At 55.3% G+C, this 16,827-nt stretch overlaps 1 protein-coding gene across 3 annotated transcripts in view; it reads right to left on the reverse strand.

Moving 5' to 3' along the window:
- The window catches only part of RBFOX3 (RNA binding fox-1 homolog 3), a 376,035-nt gene that overhangs the window by 159,648 nt on the left and 199,560 nt on the right, over positions 1 to 16,827 (reverse strand). For all 3 annotated transcript variants that reach the window (XM_066381461.1, XM_066381459.1, XM_066381460.1), the window contains exon 3: positions 3,419 to 3,526. The gene's annotated coding sequence lies outside the window, so the exon portion shown is untranslated. The remainder of the gene's footprint in view (positions 1 to 3,418; positions 3,527 to 16,827) is intronic.

Raw genomic sequence — 16,827 nt, forward strand, 5'->3', positions numbered from 1 at the left:
ACATCTCTACCTGTCCAGCCCCGGGTGGGCCAGGCGGACAGGCCTGCTCGTCACTGAGAGTACCACTTTGGTTTGGTTGCAACAGGAACAATGGGGTCATCCCTCAAAGGTTCTGGGTGGGGTTCAGGAGAGCAGCCTCCGCCCTGGGCTATGGGTCTTGGAAAGGTTGTGGGCCTTTCAGCAACAAATTTAATTCTTGGCCAGTGTGATCCCCGGGTCTCTTCCAGCTTCCAATATTCTATGACAGTCTGTGGGCGTGGCATTGTGTGACTTTCTACTTTGACAGCAACTGGGCCACAAGGATACCTGCTCTTTCCTTCCTTCATCATTCAGGATTAGGAAAGAAGGTGGGGGACAGAAAAACCTCACCAGCCTGGAGTCCTTGTCCCCCATCTCTCCCTCAATGCCACAGCTCAACTCCATTGAAAACCTCAGGTACTGACTGCAAAGGGGGACCGCACAGATTCTACTGATAACGCCCTAATTCCACTCCTTGTGCCCTGGGCTCCCACCTGGAAAGGCCACCCTGTCCTGCACAAGCCCCTGTCCAAGGAGGCCCGTCTGGGGCCGACATTCCCTCAGCCAGACCTGTCCTTCCATCCAGGGGGTAGAAGGACAAATCCCTCTGTGCAGCTTGCACTGGGTGGGGGTTGGGCTCAGAGGACCCAGAGATGTGAGCTCCAGTCCCAGCCCTGCATTCACTGGTCTCCAAGGCCCTCCTCTGCTGGGAGACGATTAACACCCACCCACACGCAACAGCATACGTCAGAGTGATGTTATCACTTTGCCTCTCAGGAGACCTACAGCGTGCCCCTCCCCTCCCCACTTCTCATGCCGGAGGAACAGAAAGTGGGGGGCCAGTGGGCCACCCCTGTTGCCTTTTATCCAGAACGGACGGTCCCAGAGTGCAGGGACAGCAGCAAGACAGCCTGGCCATGCATCCCTATGACACCCATCACTGGGTGGATGGTCATTGGGTGACCAGTTTGATCTTGTCTCATCCATTACCTTTTTTCTTTTCCATCCACCTCTGATTCCCCAAACCAGAAACAGATAAGAAACCCTATAAATGTCCACAAGCAACAAGAAAAGCCAGAGACGCAGTGCTGTCCCAACAGGGGTTGTTTTGTGGTCACAGAAAGACATGCTTTCCCTGGTCTCCATGTCCTAACGAGAGACAAAGCCCGCCCCCTTGTCTGCCTGCCCTAGACAGACATAACTGCTCTGGGCTCAGCAGACACCCCTCTTGCGCACCCTGAATGGAGCAGACAGAGGAAGCGGCTGCAAAAGCTGCCCGCCAGCTCTTCCCACCTCTTCCCGGCCTGTCTTCCTCCCACTGCACCCCAGGGCTGGGCTGCAGCAGCGAGGCACAGCTCTGCGCTAAACAAACCAGCAGAGGCCGTGTCCCCACTCTCAACCAGGGGCCATCTCACGCACAGACTCAGCAACCCCATGCTACTGGGCAAAACCCGAAGGACGGAGCGACGTGACCCAAAGCTCCAGGAGAACTTTCTGAGCTGGGCCTGCTGTCAGCAGGCCGCTGTGGCCGTGGACCCAGATATGAACCTCAGCTCTGCCTGTTGGGGGCTGGTAGCAGTGACCTCTTGCACCTGCTTCCCACAGAAGGAGAACAAATCTGGGGGTGTCCCCATTCAGCACCATGGTGGCAATAAACAAGACAGGGACTGCACTGTCCCTGGTACCAAGTGATCAGCCCAGTTAGTTGGCACCCCACCAGCCCAGAGCTAGCTCACACACTTATGCAAAGAGCCAGTGACTGCCACACACAGGTGACACTCTTAAAGTTCAGCTGTGAGCAGACCTCAGACACCCCTGTCCTCAGAGAGCTCTCCTGGCCCCCCTGCTCCAGTCCCTGGGGCTCTGCTCACTCTGTGCATCTGCTTCTGACTCAGGCTGGCTCCGACCACAAGGAGGGAGCTTGCTCAGTGGCCATTCCTGAGACCACTTGTCCTGTTCTCCTTGTGCTGATGAGAAGGCGCAGAAGGTAAGGAACAAAACCGAGGAGAAGGTGTACAGGTGGGAAAATGAGACAGGAAAGCCAAGGGTCTTCCACAGCCCTCATGCCCAAAGGCCACACCTGAGCCCTGTTCACTGCCCCACACCAGCGCCTCCTCCGTGGAAACCCAAAAGTTCTTCTCCAGTATCCACCATTGGTCCTCATTGGTCCACCACCTGCCAGCTGGGTGCTGGACCCCTGGGAAGAGCGGGAGAGGTGGGGGTAAAGGGTGCCCAGCGCCCCGTCTGGGCCCGTCAGCCACAGTCTTAGAGAGTCTGGGACAGAGTTTGGCCCCAGGCCCTCCTGAGGGACTTTTCTTTGATATTTATTAACCCACTTTCTCTCTTGGCATTTGGAGCACAGAGGGAACCGCAGCCAAGGCTATTAATAGGCTAGGTCATCCCTGGGGAGGACAGTGAGCTCATCCTCCCAGCACAGGTGCCAAGCATAATAAAGTTTTCTAAATCCACCTAAATATAGGCTGCACCATGTTGGGGTGGAGGGCGGACCTCAGGGAGCTGAGCACAGTGCGCCCTGTCACCACCATCCCTGACACTTGAGCAGCACTCTCTGCCACCATGCCAGGGTCAGGCCCTGCTGGGAAAGGACCCAGCTGTCACACAGCATTTCCAGCCTAGGTCAGACCTGACGGGAGAAGCCAAGGGAGCGGGGGTGGGGGAGGGTCTGCAGAAATGACACGCAGTATAAACGACTCCTGTAAACAGAGTTTAATAAAAAGGCAGTGAGGGGGCCTGACCAGGCGGTGGCGCAGTGGATAGAGTGTTGGACTGGGATGCGAAGGACCCAGGTTCGAGACCCCGAGGTCACTAGCTTGAGCGTGGGCTCATCTGGTTTGAGCAAAAGCCCACCAGAAAGGACCCAAGGTTGCTGGTTCGAGCAAGGGGTTACTCAGTCTGCTGAAGGCCCATGGTCAAGGCACATATGAGAAAGCAATCAATGAACAACTAAGGTGTCGCAATGCAAAACTGATGATTGATGCTTCTCATCTCTCTCTATTCCTGTCTGTCTGTCCCTATCTATCCCTCTCTCTCTGTCTCTGTAAAAAAAAAAAAAAAAAAGGCAGTGAGGGGATTTATGGGTAGCCTAAGAATAATTAAAGTTATTTATCCACTTACCTCCCTTGCTGCCTGATCACTCTATTAATTATCTATTATATACCCGCTGATTTGCATTTTAGTGAAGGGGCTGGGAAGGACAGGTGAAAACAAGGGAGGGGTCCGGAAACCAAAGGGAGAGGGCAGGTGAGGAGCCTGTTCTTTCCCAGCAGGGCCCCCCTCATGCCACAGCCCCCAGGCCACATCCCCACCCCAGCCAGCCTCTGAGAAGCCTGAAGCTGAGAGCCAGCTCAGTGGAGAGAAGTGTGCCGTGAACGGTACTCACTTGTTTGCACAGTGGCTCCCTAGATGGGGTCCCAGGCGAGAGGCCTGCAGGCAGCTCAAGGGAAAGGCTGGCAGAACCTTCCTCTGACGGTTCCAACTTAACGCTGCACTGTGAAAAGAAAAATCAAGAACAAAAACCATCTCAATCTCTGACTATCTTGAGTGCATCCGACACCTGCTCTCCCGCGCTCTTGATTAAAAATATCACAGGACAGAGTGTTATGGGAACAGCATCTTTGAACGCTGCAAACGAGAAGGAGTTAGGTGGCCCTGCCCACCATTTGCAGTAACGCGCCCTGCGCGGCCACCCTCTGTGGTGGGATTCACAGTGTCAAAGGGATGTGGGGACACCAGAGGAGGATACCAACAGGTCGTGGGGTCCAATGGGCAGTGACCAAACTGACAGTGGGGTGCCAGGTCACTGGTTCCCAGCATGGCCCCCACTCTTCTCTCGAGCCACTGAAGCCTTGTCAGGAATAAAGCTCAGCATCACCCCATCCCCAGGTGGGGCCACCAGCACCCTGCTGGGCTCCAGGGCTGAGGGGCTGACCAGGGCTGGCCAGGACCTGCCATCACCAGCACCCTGCTGGGCTCCAGGGCTGCGGGGCTGACCAGGGCTGGCCAGGACCTGCCATCACCAGCACCCTGCTGGGCTCCAGGGCTGAGCACCCTGCTGGGCTCCAGGGCTGAGGGGCTGACCAGGGCTGGCCAGGACCTGCCATCACCAGCACCCTGCTGGGCTCCAGGGCTGAGCACCCTGCTGGGCTCCAGGGCTGAGGGGCTGACCAGGGCTGGCCAGGACCTGCCATGGGTGCTCCACACAGTTTATCTAGGACCTTGAACCTCTTTCATCAAACCTGGTGCCTCCCTCGCCACAACCAGCTGTGTGAGCCAAGGCCTTAAAACAATCCTCTTTATCTATCTACCTACCTACCTACCTATTTAGCTATCTAACCTATTTATCTATCTACACACCTAATTTATCTCTCTATCTGTATATCTACCTGCCTACCTACCAATGTATCCCATGATTGACAGTTATACACATTCAAGCACGTAGACAGACTGGTCCTATAGGTTCAGTTGCTCTGAGAACCCTACTGATCAAGGGTTCCTCCAGCTGGCACTCCAGGAACAGAATCATAAATACCAGCGTCCTCCCATCACCCCCGTTCCCACTCCAGGGGAGAAGCTGTGCCCCACAGTGACATCAAAGGGGTGGGGGAAGAGGGCAGTGAGGGGCCGGCCTTCTGTATGGGGAACAAGGACTGTACAGTCACAAGCCAGGAACACACTGGCCCCTAAGTCCCTGTGAAGTGACACCCTGGCCCCAGCTGGGTTTCCGCTTGGGCCTCCACATCCATTTCCTGCTGTGACAGCCACGCTCCCTGACAGGTGCAGGACTACCCTCCCCACCCCTCCCCTTCCTGACCACCGCGTCTCAATTCTGATGATGTATCAATAACTGCACAGCAAAATGCCACAGTGAGCAGCACCTCTGTGCTGTGACTAATTGCTCTTGGAATCGATGCCACGGCTGTGTGTGCAGCGAGGTGGGCCGTGTCCCCGAAGTCATGACAGCCCCCGAGAATTAGGCACGCCAAGCAGGGTCCCCTGAGACAGCAAAGAGGGTGGGAAGGAAAGGAGGACAGCCCAGGGGAAGAGCGGATTAAAAAGAGGGGGCGGTTGGAGACGCTCAGTGACACAGAGAGAGAAGGACGGTAAGCACGTCCTAAGTCTGGACAGGGAGAAGGGACTGAGCAGACCTTAGCCTGAGAGCCTCGGAGGGGACACGGTGGGAAGGAGGTCATGGCCAGAGCCACCGTGAGGGTAGGTGGAGGCACTGGGGGGCTGTTAGGTGACAGGGTCCTTCCTGGGATGAGGACACGCCCCCTCAACCCAGGCAGCATATAAGGCTTGTGCCAGAAGCCCTAGGCCCCTCTGGACACAGGAAGGCCTCCGGGGTCTCTGGAGCGCATGTACCTAAGATTTTTATTGGCTTCATAACCCAGGCTGTGTCTGCACCTGGGTCTCCCTTGGGCTGGAGCTCACACAGGATGGAGGGAGGAGGGCAAGCTCAGGACCTTAGGACGATGGTTTCTCAGAATCTTCTGTGCTATGACTCATTAGCCCTTCCAGCATCGCTGGAAACTGAGGCATAGAACACATGAAGACCCTGCACCGAGGCTAACTCCTCTTGTACAGCAACAGAGCTTGGATCCAAGCTCAGGTATCCTCGCTCCAGAGCCCGGTATGTGACTACCATGCTGTCCTCACTCTTGCTAAGGTCAGCCAGTGGTGACTTAGTTTCCCCATCTGCAATATAAACTCTTGCACAGCCTCAGGAAACCCTTAGCAGTCCCACTTGGGCAGGATCATCCTTGGGGGAGCAGCAGGCAGGGTCCCCACACCAGGGGCTTTTCAGCAAAGTACTAAAGAGGGAACAGGGCCCCTGTATGCTTCCCAAGCATGGTCCCAGGACAGAGCATTGGTGGTCCCAGTGCCCTGTTCCAGGCATCACTCATTCCTCACCTCATCCCAGCCTGGGGTTTTAGCCCACACCCCCAGTATACCCCAAGGCCAGCATTTGGGTTTGGGAGGAGCACAGAGCCACTAGATAAGGAGGCCTGACAGGATGGGAGGAGGGGTAGGTGAGGTCTGGTCTTTTCTTCTTGTTACATAACACAGAGATGCAGCCTTGGCCTGGGGTTTGCCTCATGTGCCCAGAGCCTTTGCTTCCCTGGGAAGTCCCTGGGGGCCCCCGTGGCAGCAACAACTCCCCTGGGGAAAAGAGGTGTTTGGACCCAGGTCTGAGCCTACCAGGTACCCTCCCTGCAAGGGGCTCCCTTGCCCACTCTCCCAACGCCAGGGCTGCCCTGTGCCACATGTAGATACCTCCTGCCCCAAAGAGAGGCACATTCATCTCACTTCCATTCTTGCCCCTTTCCTGGATTGCAGGCATCAGAGGGCCCTGGTCCTGCCAGTCCAGCCTGGGCACTCAGGGAGCTAGCGGCCTGCCCCATAACACGGACTACTCTGTGTTTTAGCTATGAGGTCAGGGTCACGCGTGAAGCGCAACACAGGCCATGGAGGCTCAACAAGGACGTCCAAACGTAGGCAAAGGACGATCAACTAGTCTAGAATTGTTCTTCAGCTGCCCGCTGAGGTTTTCTTTAGAAACCACCAGCCTGAGCAGACAGGAAGCTGTCACGCCTGGCACAGGACCAAACCACACCCTCGAGCTTTCTGTCCTCCAGACCCTGATGTTTCTAAGAACTTAGGCTCCTCCCAAACGTCTCTCTCTGGAACATGCAGGTGCAAGGCACAGCAGGCTGGGGACCAGGGCCCTGGTCTCCTGAAAAAGCCGCCTCACACGGAGAAGAATGCCAGGGAGTTCTGGGCACTGACATGGCTTCTCTGAACCGCCCCCCCCCCCACCCCCGCAGAGGAATCAGCAGGGCAGCTGTTCTGTCCAGATGCGGACTCCCAGGTGCTTTCTAGAAGGTCCTCGCGAGCGCTGGACCTGGTGCTCCAGGGCCAGAAACTCATCAAAATGACTTCCCTGAAAGCTGCCGTTGTCTGGGCTGCACGTCAACACTTGCCCGTGTCCTCTGGGGCGGGTACACATTCCTAAGCACAGTGCAGTGGGCAGACACAAGCCTGGCTCCACTCTAACCTCACATGGTCACGTTTGCGATGTTACAAGCTAATAAAAGCCGTGTGATCAAATTCCAGGTCATTACTCAAGGAAGGGGACCCCGCTGTGGTCCAGAACGACAGTTTCAAACCAATTAAAATAAGCTCGGCGTTTCTGCAGGCTTACCGCGGTGCTGCTACCCCAGAGGTCTCGGAGGGCCCATGCTCACGATGAGCAAGACGCAGAAAATGTTAATGGAGACGCTTAAATGGCACGCAGAGGGGATCTGGTAAATAAGCCCGTGCTGAAGAGGCTGGGGGAGAAGTCTCCAGAGCGAACCATGGAGGAAACTTCAATAAAAACGAGATTGGATTGAAAATAATTCACGCTGCAAGGGGTGGGTCTGCTGGCAGAGCTGGGAAGGGTCTTTGGGGGAGGAAGCTGTTTTACTCCTGTTAGTCTCCTTTGCTGATATGTGGCCTGCTGCTGGCGTCAGAACCCCCCTGGGCCACCAGCACCCACGGAACAGGGTAGGGGAACTGGGGTGGAATTTTCCAAGTAAAAACCGGAGAGGGCTCTGGGGGAGACGATGGGAAGAGGTAGTTTAATGATGGTGGAGTTGGAGGGCTAGGAAAGAACTGTGGGGTGCTGGGGCTGAGAGGAGGTGGGGGCTGTGTGGTGGGCTCACAGCTGTTTGACAGCTGCTCTGAACTCTGTTGGGTATTGCTTTCAGGGAGATCAGCTGTTACCCATGAAATAAAGAAGTTTCAGAGAACACTGCCTGGCCCCCCAAGTCAGAAAGGAGGTGAAGTCCTGCAAGCAGAACCCAGCTGGTCCGGTGCAGCCCAGTGTGGACTTGGGGCAACCCCAAGGGGCTGAGGCTGGGGCTGCTTTGTTGTTTCCAGCCAGAAGTCCATGTGTGGCTCATGGCTCTACCCCACGTACTTGAGGAATCAAGAAAGGGAAGAAATCACCAGGCCAAACAGAGACTCAAGGACTCTGGGCTTGGTGAGCGGAGCCACACAGACTGGGGCCCTTCCTCGCACAGCCCCCACCCCCAAGGCCACCACGGCCCCAAGCCCTGCATACCTGTTCCTGTCAATCTCACCTGACAACTGAAGTAACAAACCTGCTCCAGCTGGGGTGCTCAGATTTAGCAAATAACACTAGTGAATGCCCAGGTACATTTCGAATTTCAAGCAACAAATAAGTTTACATTTTTTAGTGCAAGTGTGTCCCATGCAATATGTGGGATGTACTTATGCTAAAAGTGATTCATTGTTTATTTGAAACCAGAGTTTAACCGGGCACCCTGTATTTTCACTTGGCAATCCTAGTTTCTAGCTGTCTGATTGCCCAACATAAACAAACACACGCATATGCACACATGCACGAACACAAACACATGAACGTGCATATACATGCATGCACACAGGCTTACACAGGCAACCATGTACACACATGCACACAGTACCTAAAGCATACATGTGCGCACATAGACGTACAGTGCACACATGTGCATATACAGGCACACACACAGGGACATATTATGCACACATGTACACACGCAAACACATGCACATGAACATATAGGCATGTACACAAGTCTTTCAAAAAAAAGAAAGAAGGTAACACTTCACAGGGACTGGCCAGGTGCCTGGCACTTCCCTCTGCTTTCCCCTTGAACCTCTTCCCACCATCCCCGCCGCCGCCCCATCACTCAAACAAAGAGCCTGGGGTCCCAGGACTGTCGCTCGTCCAAGGCTGCCTGGTCAGCATGCAGCTGGCCGAAACTGCAGACTCAGTCATTCCCATTCCAATGTCTGCACTCTTTCCACCAGGCCAGACCCAATGAATCACATTTTAGATGTTTATTTCCAAACAAAATGGCCATAAGGAAGTTGCTATTGATTCTGCAGTCAGGTCAATGGACAAGCATGCCAGCCTCAGAACAAGAGGCAGTTACGATGGAGCGAGGCCCCTGGTGTTTGTGCCCCAGAGGCCGGTGCGTGGCTGAGTGCCGGGCTCCCATTCGGAGGGCTGGTGGTTGGGTCCACCCTGGAGTATTCTCCCCGCTGCTGAGTCCCTTGTAAGTGCAGAACACACAGGTGTGTGTGGTAGGGCTTTCTAGGAAAGGATTTTTCTCGCCTGGACCAGGAGGGGATGATGCTTGTGCCTTCTTGGGTTGAGAAGGTAAGCCTGAGACTAACCGTCTGCATATTGGCAAGGTATCCCCGAACCCTGGATGTTTCCTTATAAACTAGTGGCTTCCCGGGTCACCAGTGGGTGGTTTTAGACACTTGCTATATGGTTAGAATCACAATCTTAAAAAAGAAAAAGAAAGAACTGCAATCTTTGATGAAGCCAAGGCTAGTCACAGGGCTGCACGCCTCATTATCTACCTGGGCCAGCCTTTTGGCAGCGAAGGAGATTAGATCAGACTGACAAATCTTGCCCTTTATGTCAACGAGACAGTTGTCATGCCAGACACTGGCTTTCGTATCTTCATCAGTGGGCCACGAGATGACTTTTCGGAATGGAAGGAAAGGCTGACCATTTTGTCACATCTCAATGTCTCTCCCGACCCCCATTCTCCCCAACCCCCACCCTTACAAGCAAGAGTTTCGTGGATTGGAAGAGCCTCCAGTACATTGTCAGTCATCATCTCACAAACGCCCGCCTGCTGCTGGCCAAGTTTATCAGCAGACACAAGCTTCCCTCTAAGCCGGGCCAGCAGGGCCCTTGCAAGGACTGCAGCTTATCCAAACTAGGGGTGGAATGAGAGTTTCCTGGGCCTGCAGATGGGACAGCCCGGGTGGTAGCTGTTTACCCTGGGGCCGGAGGCTCAAGGAAGCCCTGAGGAAGAGAAGGAGGCTGGCGCAGATCACTCACAACTCCAAGACAGAGGACACCACCAATCAAATGACAAAATCCAGAAAACGCAACTGCAGTGAGCGATGAGCTCGGCAGGTAGGCTAGGAACCACAGCAGATGCCCCTGTAGTTTCACGTCGCACATCCACCCCGCCTGCCTCCTCCCAGAATCACCGGCAAGGAGCAGCCAGAGCTCTGACGTGGCACTGGTGTCACTGTTTGCCTGATGGGGTCGCACTGGAAAACGTTGTGCCAAGAGTTGCATTTCTTTTTAAGCGACAGAGACAGACAGGAAGGGAGAGAAATGAGAAGCATCAATTCATAGTTGAAGCGCTTTAGTTGTTCACTGATTGCTTTCTCATATGTGCCTTGATGGGGGCGGGAGCCTCCAGCTGAGCTAGGCACCCCTTGCTCAAGCCAGCAACCTTGGGCTCAAGCCAGAGACCACAGGATCATGTATATGATCCCACACTCAAGCCAGCAACACTGCACTCAAACCGGCAACATTGGGGTCTCAAACCTGGGTCCTCAGCATCCCAGGCCGACACTCTATCCATTGTGCCACTTCCTGGTCAAGTAAGAGTTGCATTTTGAAATTTCCCTTGGAAGGAGGAAAGGTGTGGGTGATGGGAGATCGGGGGACGGCCACTGGATTTCAGCTGTTCTGGAGACAGCCCACCGCCAGGAGCTGGCTTCACTACAGGCAGGCTGCTGCTTCTTAGATGACCGACTTCCCAGATGGCTACCCCCACATTTCCTTTCTGCAACAAAGTTTGGATGTTCTGCAGCTAGGAAGGAAGCAAAGTCACAGTTTGTCACCCAAACAAGGAGAGAAGGCAGGGCTCGATGGTTCTCAGGAAACAGGGAGGCGGAGAGCAGGTGAGAGGGTCGAGTGAGCAGGAGAGACAGTGAGAGCAGCAGGAGAGGCTCGTCCCTGCTGCGGGGCTGAGACGTGGGCCTCCCCGGGCACACCCCTGGCCGGCCTGAGTGGGGGTTTCCTGGTTTCTGGGCACAAAGCAGAAAATCAGCTCCCAGGGGCCCCTAGACAAGCCCCTCCGAGAGCAGCCAGGGTGGCTGACAGCCTCCTGAGACCTCGGCAACTTCCCAGGATGGGTTTGCTTCCTGGTCACTACAAAAGTGGCCTCTGGAGGGGGCCCTCTTGGTGCTGCCTCTGGCCTCAAGCCACAGGCCATCACCAGAGGCCTGTCACCTTGGCAATTCAGTGGGACGCCACATCTTCCTGCATAAAGAACAGACTTGGCAATGCCCCTGACTCCAGCGGTGACCCCTCTTTGCCCTCGGGCATGAGAATCAGTGCTATTTTTAAATGCTTCTGAGTGAGAAGCTCTATGGGCCAGCCTCCCTTGGCAAACCTTTCCCATATTTAACCAACCTCACTGCCAGAGAAAGCCCTTTCTCGGGTCTAGCCCACATCCTTCCGAGGCACTGTGATGTCTTCCCACACACCCTGCCTTCCTGGGCTGGAGGACACCAACGGAGCCTTGTAGTGGTGTGCCCCCACTGGGACTGTGTGAGTCCATCTGTCCCTCTCAGACCTTGGTACAGAATCGTCACTATTTGCAGCAGAGACAGTGCTGAGGGAGGAGCTGCCCTCTCTGTGTCACAGTCTGGTAGTTGCCATCACTAATACTAATTCAATGGAAAACGGATTCTTCAAGCCTCCAAAAGCCACCTTCTTGGCACATTCAGAAGACTTGGCACATTCTGCCCTGAGCTCCTAGAACTGCAGTACTGGCCCGGTTGGGGACCCAGGACAGGCAACGCCATGGGCCACAGGGTCTGCTGCCAGAACCCACATGCCACTGGTGGCATTCATTTTTCAGGTTCCAATGGCTGAAGACACAGGTGGCTTGGTGGCTTCAAACCTTCTTGTGCTCAAATGAGGCACTGGGGCCCAAGGCACAGATCCCACTGTGGCCATCACTGAGGCACACTCCTCCCACAAAGGTCCAGTGGCCTTGGGGTCCCCACCTCATGTCCTCCCTGTGTGAAATGCCACCTGCTCAATGTCAGGGAAAAGAAACTAACAAAAGCCAGGTTACTCTTCGGTTATGGCAGCAGGTCCTAGGAAGCGCCAGGTCAGGGTGTCGGAGCCAAACCCTGAGCCCACCTCCCTTGGGCCCACCTGGACCAGCCTCCCCAACCCACCACAACATACCCACACAGCTGGGATGGGATACCAAGGCACTTCAGGGCACAAAGTAGAAACATCTATGTATAAGTTACCCCCCAAGAGTAGGTGAGAATACTTTCAGCTGGACCTGAGCTGTGTGTGAATGGTGCCGCCGTGCCCTCACATCAGACGCAGAGCCGGATAAGAAAGACGAGAAGAGAGTTATACTTGACACTGACCCTGCACGGAGAACCTGCGGGGGTGTGGTGCACAGGCCCATGCCAAGAAACAGACTTCTGTAAGCCTGGTCATTGAGAAACTATATGCTAATTCAGGAGCTAAAACAAAGACGTTCTTTCTCTGACTTGTTCTCAACTTTACATGCATGTCTCTGGTGATAAAAAATGCAGAAAGTGGCCCTGGCCAGTTGGCTCAGTGGTAGAGCGTTGGCCTGGCGTGCAGGAGTCCCAGGTTCAATTCCCAGGCAGGGCACACAGGAGAAGCGCCCATCTGCCTCTCCACCCCTCCCCCTCTCCTTCCTCTCTCTCTCTGTCTCTCTCTTCCCCTCCCACAGCCAAGGCTCCATTGGAGCAAAGTTGGCCCGGGCACTGAGGATGGATGGCTCCGTGGCCTCTGCCTCAGGCACTAGAATGGCTCCGGTTGCAGCAGAGCGACGCCCCAGATGGGCAGAGCATCGCCCCCTGGTGGGCATGCCAGGTGGATCCTGGTTGGGAGCTAGCGGGAATCTGTCTGACTGCCTCCCCGTTTCCAACTTCAGAAAAATACAAAAAAAAAAATGCAGAAAGTGATGCAGATCATGTCAGGGTAAGGAGAGAAGAGGTGGGTGCCAAGAGAGATGGCAAGGGTGGATCTGAGCTGCACTTAGGGGGGCAGTGGCACATACAGGGACAAGAGAGAGGAGGAGGGGAAGCAGGGGAGGGGAGCAGCTCCACAGGGCAATCTGGCACACAGCAAAGGCAAGGAGCTTATGGTCTTTCCAAGACTGTGATGCCAAGCCATTAAATGAGATGGCACAGGAAGCATGCCCTGGCAAAGTGCCCAGCACAGAGCCTGGCACCCAGCAAGCCCCTAATCAAAGTTGGTTCGCTTCCTCTCCCTTCTCCACAATTTGGGGAAGTGGAGAGAGGAGCTAAGGGCCTAGCTTCTCAGAGAAATTTTCCCAGGACCAGTGAGACACGTGTCGCTCAGCTGAGTGTGATGCCCTAGGGCTGGAGTGGAGAGATGTGTCCAGGTGACAGGCACCGAGACGAGCAGGTCCATGGTGTGTAAGGCCCCACCTCCCCTTGTGCACACACACAACTTCTGGGGGAGAATACCTAGAGCTGTCTTTGGGTCCTCAAAGGTGGTCTGTCACATCCGGTGGCTTAAGCAGTTGTACTGCAGTTTCTCAAGTCTCTTGCCTGGAAGCCCCCTTCCCAGCTCTGGGGTTGACTGTACACATAGCCCATTTCAAAGCTCCTAGAGGAGCTTAGGTGATCAGCTGGCACTGGGTGTGGACTGCTGGCCCCACAGTCACTAGACCCAGAAGCTAGTTACAAACTAGCAGGCTGAAGGAATGGTCGGGTGGGGGGACCAGGTGGGCCTGAGTTCTGTTTCCCGCACTGCCTTCTGGACATGCAGCCCCCACTGCTCAGTGCCAGCTCCATCCCCTCGTCACTGGGATTGAAAATAATTTGTGTGAGACACCCAGCACAGGGCTGTCCCCCAGACCTGCTGCTGCTCTCTGTGAGATCCAGATCCCAGTGAGGCTCCAGGGTGTACAGGATTGATGTATCCAGATCCCAGTGAGGCTCCAGGGTGTACAGGATTGATGTATCCAGATCCCAGTGAGGCTCCAGGGTGTACAGGATTGATGTATCCAGATCCCAGTGAGGCTCCAGGGTGTACAGGATTGATGTCCAGGGGCCACATGTCCTTCAGTGTCTGTGTTGTCAACACCGCAGCTCAGTTGGGCGGAGGCTCGGCCACGTTCACTGTAGACCTCTGATCTCATGGAGACTGGAGAGCTGTGAACCGCATTTTTGAGCACCATGGTCCTGATCTGGCATGTGAGGCAATGGTGAGGCAGCACATACTGCGGCCAGAGAAGGTCTTCAATGGCAGCTGTGAGGCCATCAGCATATACTGGGCACCCTCTGACTGCATCTGCCCGCCCGCCTGGGCCCCTTCTACCTCGTCACTGTCCTCAATGCCTGGTGCTACCAGGATGGCAGGAGCGGCGGTGTCCCTGCTCGGTGCTCCTCCACCCCAGCCAGCGACGACCGTTTGCTGAGAGCTGGTGAGAGAGGCATGCGCTGCCCATGGCCCCGGCGGTGCAAGGCGGGATGCACTATCTGAGCCTGGAGAAAGTTCATTACCGCACAGATGCAGGCAGCAAAGGTAAGCCAGTTGCTCGGGCAGGTGGTCTGCTGTTGAGCGGGGGAGGCAGGAGGTGCCCGTTTCTAGAAGTTGAATCGCTCAAGTGCTTCTGTGCGCTGGGGTGTGGCCTGGGGAAGATGGGGCTGCTTTCACTGTCACACAGCTTGCCCCTTCCCTGTACCTGTCTGCCACTGCACGCTAGCATGTGGGTCAGGCCTGGGGACTGACGGGTGGTGGGGCATTCCTGCCACTGTCTCTGGGCCTCCCTGCAGGGGGAAAGGGCTGAGAGGAGAGGAAGGCAAGTCCCCACAGCCCTTCAGAGGCTCAGAAGGAGTGGCTGTAGGGCTTGGATGTCACACCCAAGAGAGGTCAGCGCAGAAGCACACCCTCTGCTTCCACACTCGCTATGGGCCAGTGGTGGCCCTGCAGCTGGCTGGCATCTGGTCAATGAGTGGCAGGATGTGGCTTTAGCTCCCAGGGCACCCGCACTCTGCTCCAAGAGACCCCGGGGCCCAGGGAGGTCTCGAGGTGAACTCCACTTTCAAGGGTTAGTGTGGAAGTACAATTGGGACCAGGCCCTCCCCTGGTAGCTCCCCCCTCTTAGCTCTCCTTCCGCCTCCATCTCCCTGGTGGCAGCTGGCAAGTGTTTCTGCAGATGGACTGGCCACTGTCTGGCCTGTAACCTTGCTCCACCCTCATCTCTGCTGCTCCGAAGGCCTCCCCCGTCTGGAGTCAGAGGAGCCCGTTCAGGGTGGAGGGAGAGAGAGAGAGGCCCTCAGAGGCAGAGGCGGGGGCAGGCAGCCTACTGCTCTAGCTACAAGGCATGCCTGGCAGAGCGAGACAGCACCTGTGGGAGGCAAATGCTCACTCATCAACCTTGCAGCCCAGCCCTGCTTCCTCTGCCTCTGGGCAGGGAGAGAAGACAGGGGAGGGCTAGGTAGCCACGAGATGCTGCCCACAGGCCCAGGGGGGCTCATGGCCCCCAGTACTGTCCTCTGTCTGCCTAGGGTTTTATTCGGGCCTTTGAGCAGGGAGAGAAGAAAGACAGCCCTGATAATGAGGGCTCCCACATATCAAAGAAGAAAGGTCCACAGGAATGCAAGGTGGAGTACTGTTAGCATGCCAGACAGACATGCGGTTCTTTCCAGAGGATGCGGAGGCTTTTGAGGACTGCTAAGACCTGAGACAACACCCAACCCCAGGGGTAGCACCCCTGCCATTCCAGGTGTGTGTGAGTTGAATAAGACTTGCCACCATTGGGCTATTTCCTCCTGAGCTTCTCTTGGGAAGACAGTGATGGGCTCATCTCTGGGAATCCCACAGGTGGGTCTGGGCAGCCTGTGGGGCCTGGCCTTCCTGGGCCTAAATGTGTAGGGTAGGAATATTGGGGACAACTTGGACCATCTCATCAAAATATATAGCTTTAACTCTCAAAGGGACTCATCCAATAAGCCCAGTAATTCTGGGACTCCATATGTCCCTAGATGTCAACTACTCTGCCATTTACATTCCCCAACCAAGTGGCCCCTTGACCTCAATCCTCCACTTGTCCTTGGAAGGAAGACAGCTCCTTCTAAAGGTCACACAAGACCCACCTGTTGTCCTTCAAAAAACATAAAAAGAACAAAAATGTAATTACAGCTTCTGCGCCCCACCCCCCTTTGCCTCCCTGCTCCGAGTTCCAACCTCCTGGATTTATTGCCCATGCCCTCCTAAATCAGCCCTGATGGCTGGACTGCTTGCACTCCATCACGGGGAGAGCCTGCCAAGCCGCAGTTCCGTTTAGCTTGCAGAAAAAGGAGCCTCTTAGGAGAAACCCACCCGGGAGCTGTCCGGTGCTGAACTCCGGTGTGATAGACGATTATGGACCATCTGCACTTTCAGAAGGGGATAGATTGATGACCAGGAGGGACAGCTAGAAGAATGTCCATTACTATAACTCACTGCCCTCTTCAGAGATATTCTAATCAGGCATCCTTTCCTCCAGCCGAAAAGCCCAAGAACTAGCAAGAGGGGGAAATCAATTACGTTGTTTCTGGGTCGTTCGCCCCCTACCCCCACCCTGCTCTTCCTGAGAGCAGGGCTGTCAAAGGTGATGGGGTCAAGGGCATCAGGAGCCTTTGCCTGGTAGAGCAGTTTCCCCCTTAGCGTTTCCTAGGGCTCCTGTCCCACCACAGCGGCCTTCTCACAACTAGTGTTAAAAAGAGTATGTCCCTCCCTTCTCTGCCCCTGCACAGACCCAGTCCAGATCACTGACAACTGGAATCATGCAGAGAAATGTGGCAAAAAATACCTTGCCCTTCCCAGGAGGCTGTGCAGTTGGACATTGATGTGCACAGGGGAGGGGAAGGAGTGAACCTCGAAAGAACCCTGGTCCTGGGTTAAGG

This window comes from Saccopteryx leptura, chromosome 4, assembly GCF_036850995.1.
Source record: "Saccopteryx leptura isolate mSacLep1 chromosome 4, mSacLep1_pri_phased_curated, whole genome shotgun sequence".
NCBI lineage: Eukaryota > Metazoa > Chordata > Mammalia > Chiroptera > Emballonuridae > Saccopteryx > Saccopteryx leptura.